A 17130-nucleotide genomic window follows, 5' to 3' on the forward strand; every position below is an offset into this window, starting at 1 on the left:
TTTGCCTTAAATAACGCCTGGGTTGCTTTCGCAGTATGTTTTGAGTCATTGTCCATCTGTAAAGTGAAGTGGTGTCCAATCAATTTAGCTAAATCTAAACAGACAATATATCCCTATACACCTCAGAATTATTCTGGCTGCTTCTGTCACATCATCAATAAACACTAGTGACCCAGTGCCATTGGAAGCCACGCATGCCCATGCCATCACACTGCCTCCACAGTTTTTTACAGATGATGAGCCGTTCCAAGCCTTCACCATACTTTTTTCTTCCCATCCTTCTGGTACAGGTTGATCTTAGTTTCATCTGTCCCAAGAATGCTGTTCCAGAACTGGGCTGGCTTTTTTAGATATTTTTTGGCAAAGTCTAATCTAGCCTTTCTATTCTTAAAGCTTATGAATGGTTTGCACCTTGTGGTGAACCCTCAGTGTTTGCTCTTGTAAAGTCTTCTCTTTATGCTAGACTTAGACATTGATATGCCTACGTCCTGGAGAGTGTTCTTCACTTGGCTAGATGTTGTGGAGGGATTTCTTTACCGTGGGAAGGATCCTATGTTCATCCACCACTGTTGTCTCCCGTGGACGTCCAGGCCTTTTTGTGTTGCAGAGCTCACCTGTTCATTCTTTTTTTCTCAGAATGAAGCAAACTGTTGATTGGCCACTTCTAAGATTCATACTATCCATCTGATGGATTTTTTTTTCCCCAACCTAAGGATGGCCTGTTTCACTTGTATTAAGAGCTCCTTTGAATGCAAAGTTGTGATTCACAGCAACAGCTTCCAAATGCGAATGCCACACTTGGAATCAACCCCAGATCTATACACCTGCTCAATTGATGATGAAATAATGAATAGCCTACACCTGTCCATGAAACAGCTTTTGAGTCAATTGACCAATTACTTTTGGTCCCTTGAAAAATAGGAGCTATATTTTAAAGGGATATGAAACCCGATTGTTTTTTATCATGATTTGGATAGAGCATGCAATTTTTAAGCAATTTTGTCATTTACTCCTATTATCAATTTTTCTTCGTTCTCTTGGTATCTTTATTTGAACAGCAGGAATGTAAGCTTAGGAGCCAGCCCATTTTTGGTTCAGCACCTTGGTAGCGCTTGCTGATTGGTGGCTATCGGTGGCCTGTTTCACTTGTATTAAGAGCTCCTTTGAATGCAAAGTTGTGATTCACAGCAACAGCTTCCAAATGTGAATGCCACACTTGGAATCAACCACAGATCTTTCACCTGCTCAATTGATGATGAAGAAATAGCCCACACCTGTCCATGAAACAGCTTTTGAGTCAATTGACCAATTACTTTTGGTCCCTTGAAAAATAGGAGCTATATATTAAAGGGATATGAAACCCGATTGTTTTTTTTCATGATTTGGATAGAGCATGCAATTTTTAAGCAAATTTTGTAATTTACTCCTATTATCAATTTTTCTTCGTTCTCTTGGTATCTTTATTTGAACAGCAGGAATGTAAGCTTAGGAGCCAGCCTATTTTTGGTTCAGCACCTTGGTAGCGCTTGCTGATTGGTGGCTATTCCTTTAAAGAGCTGTAATTCCTAAACCCTTCCTCCAATTTAGATGTGAATACCCTCAAATTAAAGCTGAGAGACTGCACTTTAGGCCCATAATAATTATTTAACTGTAACTTAAATGTATTTTGATAAACAGACACAATAACAAAACTTGTGTCAGTGTCCAATTATGTCCGGACCTAACTGTATATTTGTTGTGTCTACTATACTGAATCACAATATGTGGAGCCCCTTCATTTTGTTTTCTGTGACCTAAGTATTTTTATTTTTTACACATTATGGGCTAATGGAGTTTGTGTAAAATGACCCAGGCTGCAAAAAGGTCACCATCACTGCAGCTGTAATTGGAATTAGTGGTACATGTAGCCTCAGGTAAGAGGGTATATTACATGTATCTTAATGATCCTGTAGTAAATAATTACAAATAAACGTTACTAAGACTGGAAACCTAGTTCTGCATATAACACACAGAAGCTCTTCAACAGTTTTAAAGACTATTGCATCTGGCTTTAGATGAGGATAAGCTGCAAACCCATTAAAGAAACATTAGTTTTTCTTTTAAATCCATCACATACACACAATTATAGCTTTTTCCAATATAAAGCATGATTTCATAAGGAAACAAAGTACTACAATAGCAGCCAATGACACCAAGCAGTATAATGTTAGCATAGTTCAGAGGTATCTATGATCTACAACTAGATAACAAAAGATCCACATTATCTTACTGTTGGAAACATATATTCTTTTTCAGGATAAGAATTTAAAGGAAATAAATGTATTGTGGAACACTGAAGATCATTAAGAGTTGATGAAAACATGGTGCTACAGAGGATCAATACACATATACATAAAGAGAGAAAGCTAGTGTAAAACCTTTTGCCAGAAAGCGGAAGAAGAATTAAGAGGGCCATAATAGTTGAAAAAGTACATACGGAAATCTGTACATTTACAACTATTGACCGTGCTCTACTGTGTGTTTAACATTGTTAAAGGGCTGGCAGTGAGAGCCAACTTCCTCACACATATGGTCTGCAGATCAATATTTTAGAAGCCTTAGTTTAATTTATACATATTTAACACACAAATAATATATTTCCTAAAAATGCCCAGTGTCACAGTGCCAGATTTTGGTAATGTTGCAGGTTACCCTCTATCTGCTGCTCTCTCCTTCAGGAGGGCTCATTTGAGTTAAAAGACCAGTAAATACAGTATATTTGCATAATCAACAAATGCAAGATAACAAGACAATTTTTCTAACAAATTTTAAAGTTATGTATATTTCCACTGCCCCTGTACCATGTAATAGCAATTAGCCAATCACAAATGCATATACGTATAGTCTGAATTCTTGCACATGCTCAGTAGGAGCTGATGACTCAAAAAGTGTAAATATAAAAGACTGCGCACATTTTTTTTTAATGTAAGTAAATTGGAAATATGTTTAAAATTACATGCTGTATCTGAATCATGACAATTTAATTTGACCTGAGTGTCCCTTTAGTTCGCTTACCAGAAATCATATTTTTAGTTCCAATTTTTTTTTTGGACCACAAAATCAATGCCACATAAGTTCTAATATCTACCTGGTGCCGCAAAAGCTAGTTCAGAGGGCCGCACGTGGTTCATGCGCCACCAGTTGGCTATCCCTGATCTAAAGCATACAGCCAACCAAACCAAGGCAACACCTACAGCATTTGTCGACTAACCTGACACGGACTGTGCACAGATGAAAGAGCTTGAAATCTTCTACAAAGAAAAAGAGAATAAAATCTAGGCTTTTTTCACCTTTTAACTGCATAACCATTTCCGCACCTGTGCTGAGCTGTTTTGACGTTTCTATATGTTGCACACAATTAACCTTTACTGTTGGTCCTTTTCAGTGAGTAACCAACACATATTATATATTGTTTTTTTAAGCAGATTCACACTATACCATTATTTCATGTATATAGTGGCACATGAGAAATGTACAATAAAAAGTGTGGAAAAAAAAAAAACGTACAACCTTATTTATTAAAATGTTAATAAAAATAAACAAAGTACAGTGTGTGTGGTGGTGTTTTTTGTAAATTCTTGGGGGGGGGGGGAGTTAACCTCTTATAAATGGAGGACTTTTGGGTATAGTTATATAACTTTGATGTCACATAGGGGCTCCTATGAGCCTCTACTCCAATAAATGCATTTTTATTCACATCAGGTGATCACTATTACTGTAGTGAACTCCTGTCTATTAAAACGTATAGAGGGGCTTTAAAGGGACAGTCTAGCCCAAAACAAACTTTTATTATTCAGATAGGGCGTGTCATTTTAAACAACTTTTAAATTTACATCTATCACCAATTTTGCTTTGTTCTTTTAGTATTCTTAATTGAAAGCTAAACCTAGGAGGTTCATATGCTAATTTCTAAGCCCTTGAAGGCCGCCTCTCATCTCAGGGCTTTTTGACAGTTTTTCACCTATAGAGGTCTGTCAAAAGAACTGAAATAAGGGGTCAGTTTGCAGAGGCTTAGATACAAGATAATCACAGCGGTAAAAAGTGTATTATTATAACTGTGTTGGTTATGCAAAACTAGGGAATGGGTAATAAAGGGATTACCTATCTTTTAAAACAATAAATATTCTGGTATAGACTGTCCCTTTAAGTCTTTAAAATAAGGTTTCTTGGAGATCTCTAGGCCTTTTTCATGGGCTGTTATATGTGCCTATAGAGCCCCTTAGTGTGTGTGTGTGTTTTTATTGTTGTTGTTTTTTTGTTTTGTTTTTTAAAGGGACATTATACTCATATGCTAAATCACTTGAAACTGATGCAGTATAACTGTAAAAATCTGACAGGAAAATATCACCTGAGCATCTCTATGTAAAAAAGGAAGATATTTTACCTCACAATGTCCTCGGCTCAGCAGAGTAAGTTCTGTGTAAAAAGTTATACTCAGCTGCTCCCAGCTGCAGGTAAAAAAAATAAAAATAATATAGAAATGAACAACAGCCAATCGGCATCAGCAGTGCTGAGGTCATAAACTCTTTTACTGTGATCTCATGAGATTTCATAGTAAACTTCCTTAAACTTAATAGGGAAATAAGATGAGAGTGCATGAAAGCTTGCTCCTTCCACTGTCCCGGGACAGACATACTGATTTGCTGCTTAGAAGTCCTTTACAATGGGGTGTGGCTACTGAGGAATTTTTGAGGTAAAATATCTTTCTATTTTACATAGAAATGTTCAGGTGATATTTTCTAGTCAGCTTTTTACAGCAATGCTGCATCACTTTCAAATGTTTCAACATTTGGGTATTATGGCCCTTTAAATGTGTGCATTATATACCATTTTAAAGAGCATGTGTCATGATCTACAGTTAAAGGGTTAACTGCTGTTTTAACTGATGCTGAATATGTATTTGCAGAGGCAGAACTAGAGTTGGTGCAGGGCACCAGGGCCTATCTATCTCTGTAAATATATTAAAAAATCATGATACAGAGCTGCATGTATATTATTAATACTGCTTACTACTGAATTACCATTGGAGGGTCCAAAGAAAATTTTGCACCAGGGTATGCTACTGAAAGGGTGTTCATGTTTTTGTTACTGAGTAACTGACATTTTTATATATATATATATATATATATATATATATATATAATTTTATTTTTTAAGTAATATTTGAGAACAATATTAACTCAACATACATTAACGATAATCCACAGCGCCACAAAGGATTTGACAAAATATTGAAAACAAAGTTGCACTGGTAACCAAAATGTTAGTTGGCATAAGTAAAATGAACTTCCTGGGACAAAAAAAAGTTTTACAAAGTAGGTCTCAAGCTATGACCACTTGAAGACATAAAATAGAAGTTACTGGCACTGAGGTAACACAATAAAGTAGGTGCAAAGTCAGATTGGCCTATCAGGAAACCAGGAGATTTCCTGGTGGGCTGCAACAGCCAGGGTTGTCCAGCTACAATTTAATCGGGTGGTGCTACTGTATTATCTATCTTGTTTTATCCTCTGAACTATATTAATATACTTTTTACCTCTGTGATTACCTTGTATCTAGGAACTTTCTTCCAGCCCCCTGATCACATGACTGTGACTGTTTATTATCTATTGTCTTAAATTTAGCATTGTTTTGTGCTAAATCTTAAATAACCCCCTGTGCCTGAACACAGTGTTATCTATATGGCCCACATGTACTTTCTGTCTCTTTGTGTTGAAAAGAGATTTTAAAAGCATGTGATAAGAGGCAGCTCTCAAAGGCTTAGAAATTAGCATATGAGCCTACCTATGTTTAGTTTAAACTAAGAATACCAAGAGAAAAAAGCAAATTTGATAATAAAAGTAAATTGGAAAGTTGATTAAAATTAAAAGTCCTATCTGAATAATGAAAGTTTAATTTATACTAGACTTTCCCTTTAAGGTCTTAAAGTATTAAGGGCAATTGAGCCCTAAACGTCATGTTTTCCTCCTGGTACTGAATAAAAATTTAAATACAGTTTACCTTTGTTGTGCTGCTGAGTCTATAGATTTCTTAAAGTATTTAGTTGTAAGTTTTATTTTCTAGACCATTTACCGCTTATTAACCCTTCTTTAAATGGTTTCTAGTCGTCACACTGTGCAACAAAGTGACACTCTCCAGGTCACACTATAAATAATACTTTTCACACTGTAAAAAGGATGACATTGTGCTGTAGGGTGCTTATATAACAACAATCTGGCATTTTGTTAAACTAATATAATTTAACTCTTGGGGGGAGTTGGAGGAAGGAGCATCCTAGTAATCCCCTTGGGAAAATGTGGCGTGTGCATTCCAGAGATTCAATGGAAAATTGGGCTGGTCATCAAAATTTTACAGTGCTGCTTTTCATTCCCAGTCCAGTAAAAATATGTTTTAAAAAAAAAGTAACTGGACCTCTTTCTTTAGGGCTAGCATCCCACTGCAGACAACAACTGCATGACAAGAACGGCTCCATACCTGAGCTTGGAGCTCACGGCAACCTATAAAGCAGAGACCAGAAAGCGTTTTAAATAGTTTCCTTTTATGTCTGTAGCAATCAATAAAGGTTTTCCTCTATTAAAGTTTATAGCAATCTTGTAATGGCAGTGAGCATCCCAACTAATGCTTCCATGTAAACCTTATAGGAGTCTTGTGATTTTGCTTCTGTCTCCTGTAAGGATTTTTAATGTGTGTGTGACCAGACACCATAGTCTTGCAGGTTTTAGATGCCTGCTGTAATAATATAACATTTTATTGCCCTGGAATACATCTATAATGCAGTATAGACACAGAATTACCCATTGTCAAGGAGGGGCATACTGTGAGGTCAGAAAAAACTGATCCCAGTGTCTGAGTGAACATGAAAGCAGCAGGAAATTCTGCCACACAGGGAGCTTAAAGGGACACTAAACCCAAACATTTTCTTTCATGATTCAGGTAGAGAATACAATTTTAAACAACATTCTCATTTACTTCTATTATCTAATTTGCTTCTTTCTTTAGATATCCTTTGCTGAAGAAATAGCAATTCACATGGGTGAGCCAATCACACAAGGCATCTATGTGCAGCCACCAATCAGCAGCTACTAAGCCTATCTAGATATGATTTTCAGCAAAGTATATCAAGAGAGTGAAGCAAATAGATAATAGAAGTAAATTAGAAAGTTGTTTAAAATTGCATGTTCTTTCTCAAGCATGAAAGAAAATGTTTGGGTTTCATGTCCCTTTAAGGCTGAAGAGAAAACACATGGGCTAAGCAGGTTGTTTCCCAGAGAGGCCCAATTCATCACAGCAAGTGCTTAAAAACATAATGCCAGTTGTGCTAAGCATAAGACACTTATAGACAGAAGGATAACTAAATAAAAGAGAGTTTAGATAAATTTGTTATGTTATACAGAAGCGATTCTCCCCACCCAGCAAATAGGCACTCTTGCCCAAGCTTGCTGTTAGCAAATGAAAGCGTATAATTGTCCTTAAATAATTGGGATAAGTAGTTTGGGGCCTGTATTCCCAGACTTCACATACATTTTATAGCCTATTTAACCCCTTAATGACCGAGGACGTGCAGGGTACGTCCTCAAAAAAAAGGCAGTTAATGCCTGAGGACGTACCCTGCACGTCCTCGGTGTGGAAAGCAGCTGGAAGCGATCCTGCTCGCTTCCAGCTGCTTTCCGGTTATTGCAGTGATGCCTCGATATGGAGGCATCCTGCAATAACCATACATGGCCATCCGATGCAGAGAGAGCCACTCTGTGGCCCTCTCTGCACCGGACATCGATGGCCGGTATCGTTGGTGGGTGGGAGCCGAATTGGGAGGCGGGTGGGCGGCCATCAGTGTTGCGCGTGACGTCACGGGGGGCGGGATCGGGATCGGGACCGTCGGGGGCGCGCGCGCGTGCACGGGGGGTGGCGGGCGGGCGCGTGCACGGGGCGGGAGCGGGTGGGAACCGCTACACTACAGAAAAGTTAAAAAGTAAAAGTAAAAAAAAAATTTAATAAACTTTATTTTAAAAACCATCTAAGGGATCTGGAAGGGGTGGGGGTTGGTCTTGGGGGGGGGGAAAGCTACACTACAGAAAAGGGACATATTTTATTTAAAAAAAAGCTTTTTTTCACTAAACTGGGTACTGGCAGACAGCTGCCAGTACCCAAGATGGCGCACATTAAGTCAGAGGGGGAGGGTTAGAGAGCTGTTTAGTGGGGGATCAGTGAGGTTGGGGGCTAAGGGGGATCCCTACACAGAAGCATATGTAAATATGCTAACAAAAAATGCACAAAAAAGCCCAAATATACCTTTTATTTTAGTACTGGCAGAGTTTCTGCCAGTACTTAAGATGGCGGGGACATTTGTGGGGTAGGGGAGGGAAGAGAGATGTTTGGGAGGGATCAGGGGGTCTGATGTTTCAGGTGGGAGGCTGATCTTTACACTAAAGCTAAAATTAACCCTGCAAGCTCCCTACAAGCTACCTAATTGACCCCTTCACTGCTAGCCATAATACACGTGTGATGCGCAGCGCCATTTAGCAGCATTCTAATTACCAAAAAGCAACTCCAAAGTCATATATGTCTGCTATTTCTGAACAAAGGGGATCCCAGAGAAGCATTTACAACCATTTGTGCCATAATTGCACAAGCTGTTTGTAAATTATTTCAGTGAGAAACCTAAAATTATGAAAAATTTTACGTTTTTTTTAATTTGATCGCATTTGGCGGTGAAATGGTGGCATGAAATATACCAAAATGGGCCTAGATCAATACTTGGGGTTGTCTACTACACTACACTAAAGCTAAAATTACCCCAAAAAGCTCCTTACATGCTCCCTAATTAACCCCTTCACTGCTGGGCATAATACACGTGTGGTGCGCAGTGGCATTTAGCGGCCTTCTAATTACCAAAAAGCAATGCCAAAGCCATATATGTCTGCTATTTCTGAACAAAGGGGATCCCAGAGAAGAATTTACAACCATTTATGCCATAATTGCACAAGCAGTATGTAAATAATTTCAGTGAGAAACTGAAAGTTTGTGAAAAAATTTGTGAAAAAGTGAACAATTTTTTGTATTTGATCGCATTTGGCGGTGAAATGGTGGCATGAAATATACCAAAATGGGCCTAGATCAATAATTTGGGATGTCTTCTAAAAAAAAATATATACATGTCAATGGATATTCAGGGATTCCTGAAAGATATTAGTGTTCTAATGTAACTAGCGTTAATTTTGAAAAAAAATGGTTTGAAAATAGCAAAGTGCTACTTGTATTTATGGCCCTATAAGTTACAAAAAAAGCAAAGAAGATGTAAACATTGGGTATTTCTAAACTCAGGACAAAATTTAGAAACAATTTAGCATGGGTGTTTTTTGGTGGTTGTAGATATGTAACAGATTTTGGGGTTCAAAGTTAGAAAAAGTGTGTTTTTTTCCATTTTTCCTCATATTTTATAATTTTTTTTATAGTAAATGATAAGATATGATGAAAATAATGGTATTTTTAGAAAGTCCATTTAATGGCGAGAAAAACGGTATATAATATGTGTGGGTACAGTAAATGAGTAAGAGGAAAATTTCAGCTAAACACAAACACCGCAGAAATGTAAAAATAGCCTTGGTCCCAAACGGACAGAAAATGGAAAAGTGCTCTGGTCACTAAAGGGTTAAAAGAAAAAATGTATTTCTAATAACTTTACTGTATGAAAGATTTTATAAAGATTAAACTGGCATCCTGAGATAGCTGGAATGTCTGAGACTGAGTTAAATCAATTAGGAAGTTAAATTAAAGGTTTGATGAGAGACAAAAGTATATCATAGGCAAATAGTAAAATTTTATATTCTCTTCTACCTGCTGGATATCAGGAGAGGATCTAATTAAAATGCACCCTGTCTTGAGTTTTTATTGGCTGCAATTGAAATTAATTATAATCAGCTGATTATTTTACATGTGCTCCAGTTCAGATAGCCTCAAAATCTGGCCTGATAGGGAGGCCTGAAGACAGGTTTAAAAAACAGTGATCTAAAGCAAAGCCACAATCGTTTTCTGAATGAGCATGATAAACCAAGTTTAACACTATCCTACATAGGATGCAAAACCAACTTGGTCATTAATAAATAAGTAAAGAATGCATTTGTAAATCCTGTTGGCTGTATTTTAGCCACATGTTTTAAGTAAACAATAATGAGGGCGATAGAAAATCACATCAGCAGTGTAAACAATAGTTTTTTACGAATATAATCCCTTGAGCCGGCCTGGCCCTGGGAGAATGAGCTAAAGATTACTAGCAGGCAATCATAATAGTTATTTATATAGAGCGTTTCAGAATCATTTTTGTCTGAACTGAAGCTCCTTTGGAAAATGGAGCTGCAGGTTTACAACACGAATACAGCTCACAATAAGCACAAATAGCAATTAATTGGCAGCATCCCCTGAAAAATATAATGGGTAATAATAGTGTATGCAAGCCGCTGAAGGCCAGTGTTATCGGCGGGGTTATATTTTTACAGATCTTGAAAGAAAGTTTAATATAGCCTGTGCTTAAAGGGACAGTCTACACCCGAATAAACATAAACCCATACCTTAGATTAAGCAAAGAAGATCCACCTGCACTGCATTGCATGTCCTGTAGCTCGACCGGTACACGAATAATCCTAAAAAGAACATTGGTTTAGTTCATGTACATATGGCCGCCAAACTCCCCCCACTGTTACATCTTTACATCTTGTTATATTAAATTGTCCAATCAGAATCTGCTCACTTGTTAAACTTTGAAGAAGCGTTCACGCCGATTCGCGCATGCGCAATTAAATTGCATGCGCAATTAAATAGGAACCAAATATCCGGAACCTTTGTGTAATTGAGTGTTACTTTGATTATATGAATCTATACAATACATAGTGTTCCGACCGCTACTTGTCAGCGGTCGGAACACTATGCGCATGCGCATAAGCAGAACAGCGACGTCACGGTTTCTTACATGCACGAGCCTGGAAAAGGAATAGAGAAGGGGATGAAGGAGGAGAGGGAGGAGTTTGGCGGCCATATCTAGAAGACAAATAAAGTTACTCATCGTAACATTACTTGTGTACCGGTCCATCTGCCAAGTATGTAAAGGGGTTCAATGGTATGTTTTAAGGGTGATCAAAGTAACGGCTCATTATTTAATTGGGTGTAGACTGTCCCTTTAAAGGGCCATAATACCCAAATGTTTAAACACTTGAAAGTGATGCAGTATAGCTGTAAAAAGCCGACTAGAAAATATCACCTGAACATCTCTATGTAAAAAAGAAAGATATTTTACCTCAAAAGTTCCTCAGTAGCCACATCCCATTGTAAAGTATTTCTAAGCAGCATATTAGTATGTCTGTCCTGGGACAGCTAAGGGGATGAGCCTCGTGCACTCTCATATTATTTCCCTATTCAGGTTAAAGGAAGCTTACTATGAAATCTCATGAGAGTTAAGTCAAATCTCATGAGATCACAGTAAAAGAGTTCATGACCTCAGCACTGCTGATGCTGATTGGCTGCAGTTCATTCCTTCTTTTTTTTTTTTTTTACCTGCAGCTGGGAGCAGCTGAGTATACTTTTTACACAGAACTTACTCTGCTGAGCTGAGGAGATTGTGAGGTAAAATATCTTCCTTTTTTACATAGAGATGCTCAGGTGATATTTTCCTGTCAGCTTTTTACAGTTATACTGCATCAGTTTCAAGTGATTTATCATATGAGTATTATGTCCCTTTAAGTTTACATTTGGCCTTACTTGTTCCACAACTGCACAGTGCTCACTTACCCAGCATGCTCTCCCTCACCTACTCCAGCAACTGTAGTTCCCAGACATGAGGTTGGTCAAAGGCTAAACCACAAGGCTGACTGCAATTAAATCTGTGTCCTGTGAGCACAAATTAACGCAATTTGAAAAGGGGACTTTTTGCACCTCTTTTAGATTTTCTAGAGACAATCAGGGCTATTCTTTGAAACAATCCTGTTTTTTAGTTTTATGAAAAGGATGTGTCATGATCAGGGATAGGCAAGGTGTCCGTACATGGACACTGGTGTCCGCGACTGGCCCTTGCAGTGTCTGCCGCCAATTTTGTGGAAGGGAGGGAGCAGTAGGATAGATGATAGCACCAAATTTCGCGGGGTTGGGGCCGCGCCCGTGTGATGCCACTCAGTAGCAGGAAAGTGAGTGAGAGAGAGGGAAGAAGCAAGCTGCCTGCAGTACAGCTTGTGTCAACAACCCATGAGTCATGACCCGTCCCGATTCCTTGATCTATGCAGCAGCGTGGTGCTGGTGTCTGTGTGTAAAAGACCGCTGCCTACTCTGACAAACCTAATCAACCATGAAGATCATGTGATTAACATCAAGGTGGGTGGGTTTATCAGAGCCACCAAGCAGCCTTTTTAAACTGCCTTCTCTGACTCCCATCATTCTCAGACAGAATCAGCAGGAACCTCCAGGATTTTATTGAAAAAGGGGTCCCAGACTCCCCCTAATCCTAGGGGCTCCCAGTGTACGTGTTAGCAGCCAGGGGGTCTGAATGCTGAGACCACCCAGGGAAGAATGAGAGGTTAAAACATCTCTGCAGGCAATAGATCTAGGAGAGCTAGTAATAATTCTGACCTGCTTGTACCCAGGTGGAATTCAGTCCTGTTTCACCACAGATACATATTTTATTTCTGGGTGCTGATAGGCAGTACGTGAAAAGTGCTGCCCATGCTGTATGGAGCATTGGTATGCTGCAGGGGGGATATACAGTGAGGGAGGGATTATAAAGAAACTGCCATGACTAGTTTATTGGCGTTTGTAGTTCTGCTCTCCTGACTTATAGAAACATAGAATGTGTTGGCAGATAGGAACCATTCTGCCCAATTTTCTGACTACTTTTATTAGTTCCTGGCCTTATCTTATACCTAGCATAGCCTTATGCCTATCCCATGCATTTTTAAACTCCTTCACTGTCTCTACCACATCTGCTGGATGGCTATTCCACCATGCATCCACTACCCTCTCGGTAAAGAGAGTGTTTTTTGATGTTTTTCGTTTGAAACGTACCTTGGTGTCCTTCACTAAGGTCTGTACTTTGGAAAATGTCCGCTACAGCCTTGGTCCGTGCCTATCCCTGGTCATGATAGGTGTTTGTCTAAAAGAGTGATTTCTGTCCCTACTGCAGTTAGACATACTGTACCTTTAAGGAGGCCTGGAAGATCAATTAGGCCTTAATTGCAGTAGTCTATCTATATAAGCTCTGTGTTTGTAGCACATGGTGCCTTGTATATTGAGTTACTACCTCTTACCCTAGCAGTTTACCAGTTGGATATACTGGTTTGACTTCTGCTTCCATTGACTTCACTTTTGTATTAACCTTTTGTTTTGGAATGACTTGGTATATGACTTTAGCTTGTTTTTTTGTGCTACTTTTCCCTGTGGAGCTTTCACCTGGACTGTCTGACTTAGATTTCCTTCACCCTGGTTTAAGAAACTTATCAAGTTTATATTGGTCTGGATAGCAAGACTAAACTTTTACAAAAGTATGTCTTTCTTTGATATTTGAATTTAGAAACCTAGTTACTTTTTTAGTACTTGTTTGTTTTGTAGGAGGTGATTAAAGTACTAGAGAGAGTTCAGCTACTAAGTTTAGTCTCATTGCTCTCTTACCCCTGGTCTTTGTTCAGACACTGTGTTTACTTTTGTGATCCAGTCAGGGCTTGCAGTGAGCTGGGCCTCTCGGCCATTGATTCCAGTTTGTTTCATTTTGAAACAAAAGCACTGCACCTGACACTGAGAAGACGAGTGCTTGGACAGGAAACCCGTTTGCTGCTTGTTACAGGATGTCTGGTCACCCTAGTGCTTACTAAAAAATGTTATCTACTTTTAATGTTTTGTCCCTATTAAAGACTATTTGAAATACTATAGGTGCCTGTGAGAGTGTATAAGGGAAAGGCAGGTACTTAGTCTCCACTTAAAAGGACATGGTACACAAATTTTGAATCACATAAAAGTGATGTAGAATGTAAATAAAAAGCAGACTAGAAAATTGCACATGAACAATATATAAAATGGAAGAGGCTGAAAGTTTCCTCAGTAGTCACATCCCACTCTATAAGGACTTTAACCATCCAATTAGGAGCATGCACTCCAATGTTTAGGGATGTTTACTATGAAATCTTGCATGATTATGGATCACAGAGCACTTACTCAGGTAACCTGAAGACATTTCAAGGTAAAATGTTTTTGTTATTATTATTTTAGCATATAAGCATTATGTCCCTTTAAATAAAAAGGAATGTAGTGTCAGCAAGTGATTATAACAATTCCAGTGGGGATTAAAGAGATTTTAAGCAATGTATAATCAGAGTGTGAAACACAATATTAATGTGCACAGTATATCCAGTCACCTACCAGAGAGGAGTCAAAGTTGATCTGTGGCATTTTAAATAAATGTATTATAACAGTATTCTTAAAAAAAAATCAGTATAAAATGAGTAAGTGATAGATGCACATACTAGACAAAGATTTCACAACTATGTATTTGTTAATGTAAATATTAGAATCTGGTGCTATGGTTGTGCAATTGCTCAACAGAAGTCTTGTCATTGTCTGACTGTTGCCAGGGTGATATAGGTAGTGTTCTTAAAGTGACATAAAACCCATTTCTCCAACATAGGTGTGTCCGGTCCACGGCGTCATCCTTACTTGTGGGATATTCTCTTCCCCAACAGGAAATGGCAAAGAGCCCAGCAAAGCTGGTCACATGATCCCTCCTAGGCTCCGCCTACCCCAGTCATTCTCTTTGCCGTTGTACAGGCAACATCTCCACGGAGATGGCTTAGAGTTTTTTAGTGTTTAACTGTAGTTTTTTATTATTCAATCAAGAGTTTGTTATTTTGAAATAGTGCTGGTATGTACTATTTACTCAGAAACAGAAAAGAGATGAAGATTTCTGTTTGTATGAGGAAAATGATTTTAGCAACCGTCACTAAAATCCATGGCTGTTCCACACAGGACTGTTGAGAGCAATTAACTTCAGTTGGGGGAACAGTGAGCAGTCTCTTGCTGCTTGAGGTATGACACATTCTAACAAGACGATGTAATGCTGGAAGCTGTCATTTTCCCTATGGGATCCGGTAAGCCATGTTTATTACGATCGTAAATAAGGGCTTCAAAATAGGGCTTATTAAGACTGTAGACTTTTTCTGGGCTAAATCGATTCATTATTAACACATATTTAGCCTTGAGGAATCATTTTATCTGGGTATTTTGATATAATAATATCGGCAGGCACTGTTTTAGACACCTTATTCTTTAGGGGCTTTCCCAAAGCATAGGCAGAGCCTCATTTTCGCGCCGGTGTTGCGCACTTGTTTTTGAGAGGCATGGCATGCAGTCGCATGTGAGAGGAGCTCTGTTACTTAGAAAAGACTTTCTGAAGGCGTCATTTGGTATCGTATTCCCCTTGGGGCTTGGTTGGGTCTCAGCAAAGCAGATACCAGGGACTGTAAAGGGGTTAAAGTTCAAAACGGCTCCGGTTCCGTTATTTTAAGGGTTAAAGCTTCCAAATTTGGTGTGCAATACTTTTAAGGCTTTAAGACACTGTGGTGAAAATTTGGTGAATTTTGAACAATTCCTTCATGTTTTTTCGCAATTGCAGTAATAAAGTGTGTTCAGTTTAAAATTTAAAGTGACAGTAACGTTTTTATTTTAAAACGTTTTTTGTACTTTGTTATCAAGTTTATGCCTGTTTAACATGTCTGAACTACCAGATAGACTGTGTTCTGAATGTGGGGAAGCCAGAATTCCTATTCATTTAAATAAATGTGATTTATGTGACAATGACAATGATGCCCAAGATGATTCCTCAAGTGAGGGGAGTAAGCATGGTACTGCATCATTCCCTCCTTCGTCTACACGAGTCTTGCCCACTCAGGAGGCCCCTAGTACATCTAGCGCGCCAATACTCCTTACTATGCAACAATTAACGGCTGTAATGTATAATTCTGTCAAAAACATTTTAGCCAAAATGAACACTTATCAGCGTAAGCGCGACTGCTCTGTTTTAGATACTGAAGAGCATGACGACGCTGATAATGATATTTCTGAAGGGCCCCTAACCCAGTCTGATGGGGCCAGGGAGGTTTTGTCTGAGGGAGAAATTACTGATTCAGGGAACATTTCTCAACAAGCTGAACCTGATGTGATTGCATTTAAATTTAAGTTGGAACATCTCCGCATTCTGCTTAAGGAGGTATTATCCACTCTGGATGATTGTGACAAGTTGGTCATCCCAGAGAAACTATGTAAAATGGACAAGTTCCTAGAGGTGCCGGGGCTCCCAGAAGCTTTTCCTATACCCAAGCGGGTGGCGGACATTGTTAATAAAGAATGGGAAAGGCCCGGTATTCCTTTCGTCCCTCCCCCCATATTTAAAAAATTGTTTCCTATGGTCGACCCCAGAAAGGACTTATGGCAGACAGTCCCCAAGGTCGAGGGAGCGGTTTCCACTTTAAACAAACGCACCACTATACCCATAGAGGATAGTTGTGCTTTCAAAGATCCTATGGATAAAAAATTAGAAGGTTTGCTTAAAAAGATGTTTGTTCAGCAGGGTTACCTTCTACAACCAATTTCATGCATTGTCCCTGTCGCTACAGCCGCATTTTTCTGGTTCGATGAGCTGATAAAGGCGGTCGATAGTGATTCTCCTCCTTATGAGGAGATTATGGACAGAATCAATGCTCTCAAATTGGCTAATTCTTTCACCCTAGACGCCACTTTGCAATTGGCTAGGTTAGCGGCTAAGAATTCTGGGTTTGCTATTGTGGCGCGCAGAGCGCTTTGGTTGAAATCTTGGTCGGCTGATGCGTCTTCCAAGAACAAGCTACTTAACATTCCTTTCAAGGGGAAAACGCTGTTTGGCCCTGACTTGAAAGAGATTATCTCTGATATCACTGGGGGTAAGGGCCACGCCCTTCCTCAGGATCGGCCTTTCAAGGCAAAAAATAAACCTAATTTTCGTCCCTTTCGTAGAAACGGACCAGCCCAAAGTGCTACGTCCTCTAAGCAAGAGGGTAATACTTCTCAAGCCAAGCCAGCCTGGAGACCAAT

The sequence above is a fragment of the Bombina bombina genome, chromosome 2, assembly GCF_027579735.1.
Source record: "Bombina bombina isolate aBomBom1 chromosome 2, aBomBom1.pri, whole genome shotgun sequence".
In the NCBI taxonomy this organism is placed as follows: Eukaryota; Metazoa; Chordata; class Amphibia; order Anura; family Bombinatoridae; genus Bombina; species Bombina bombina.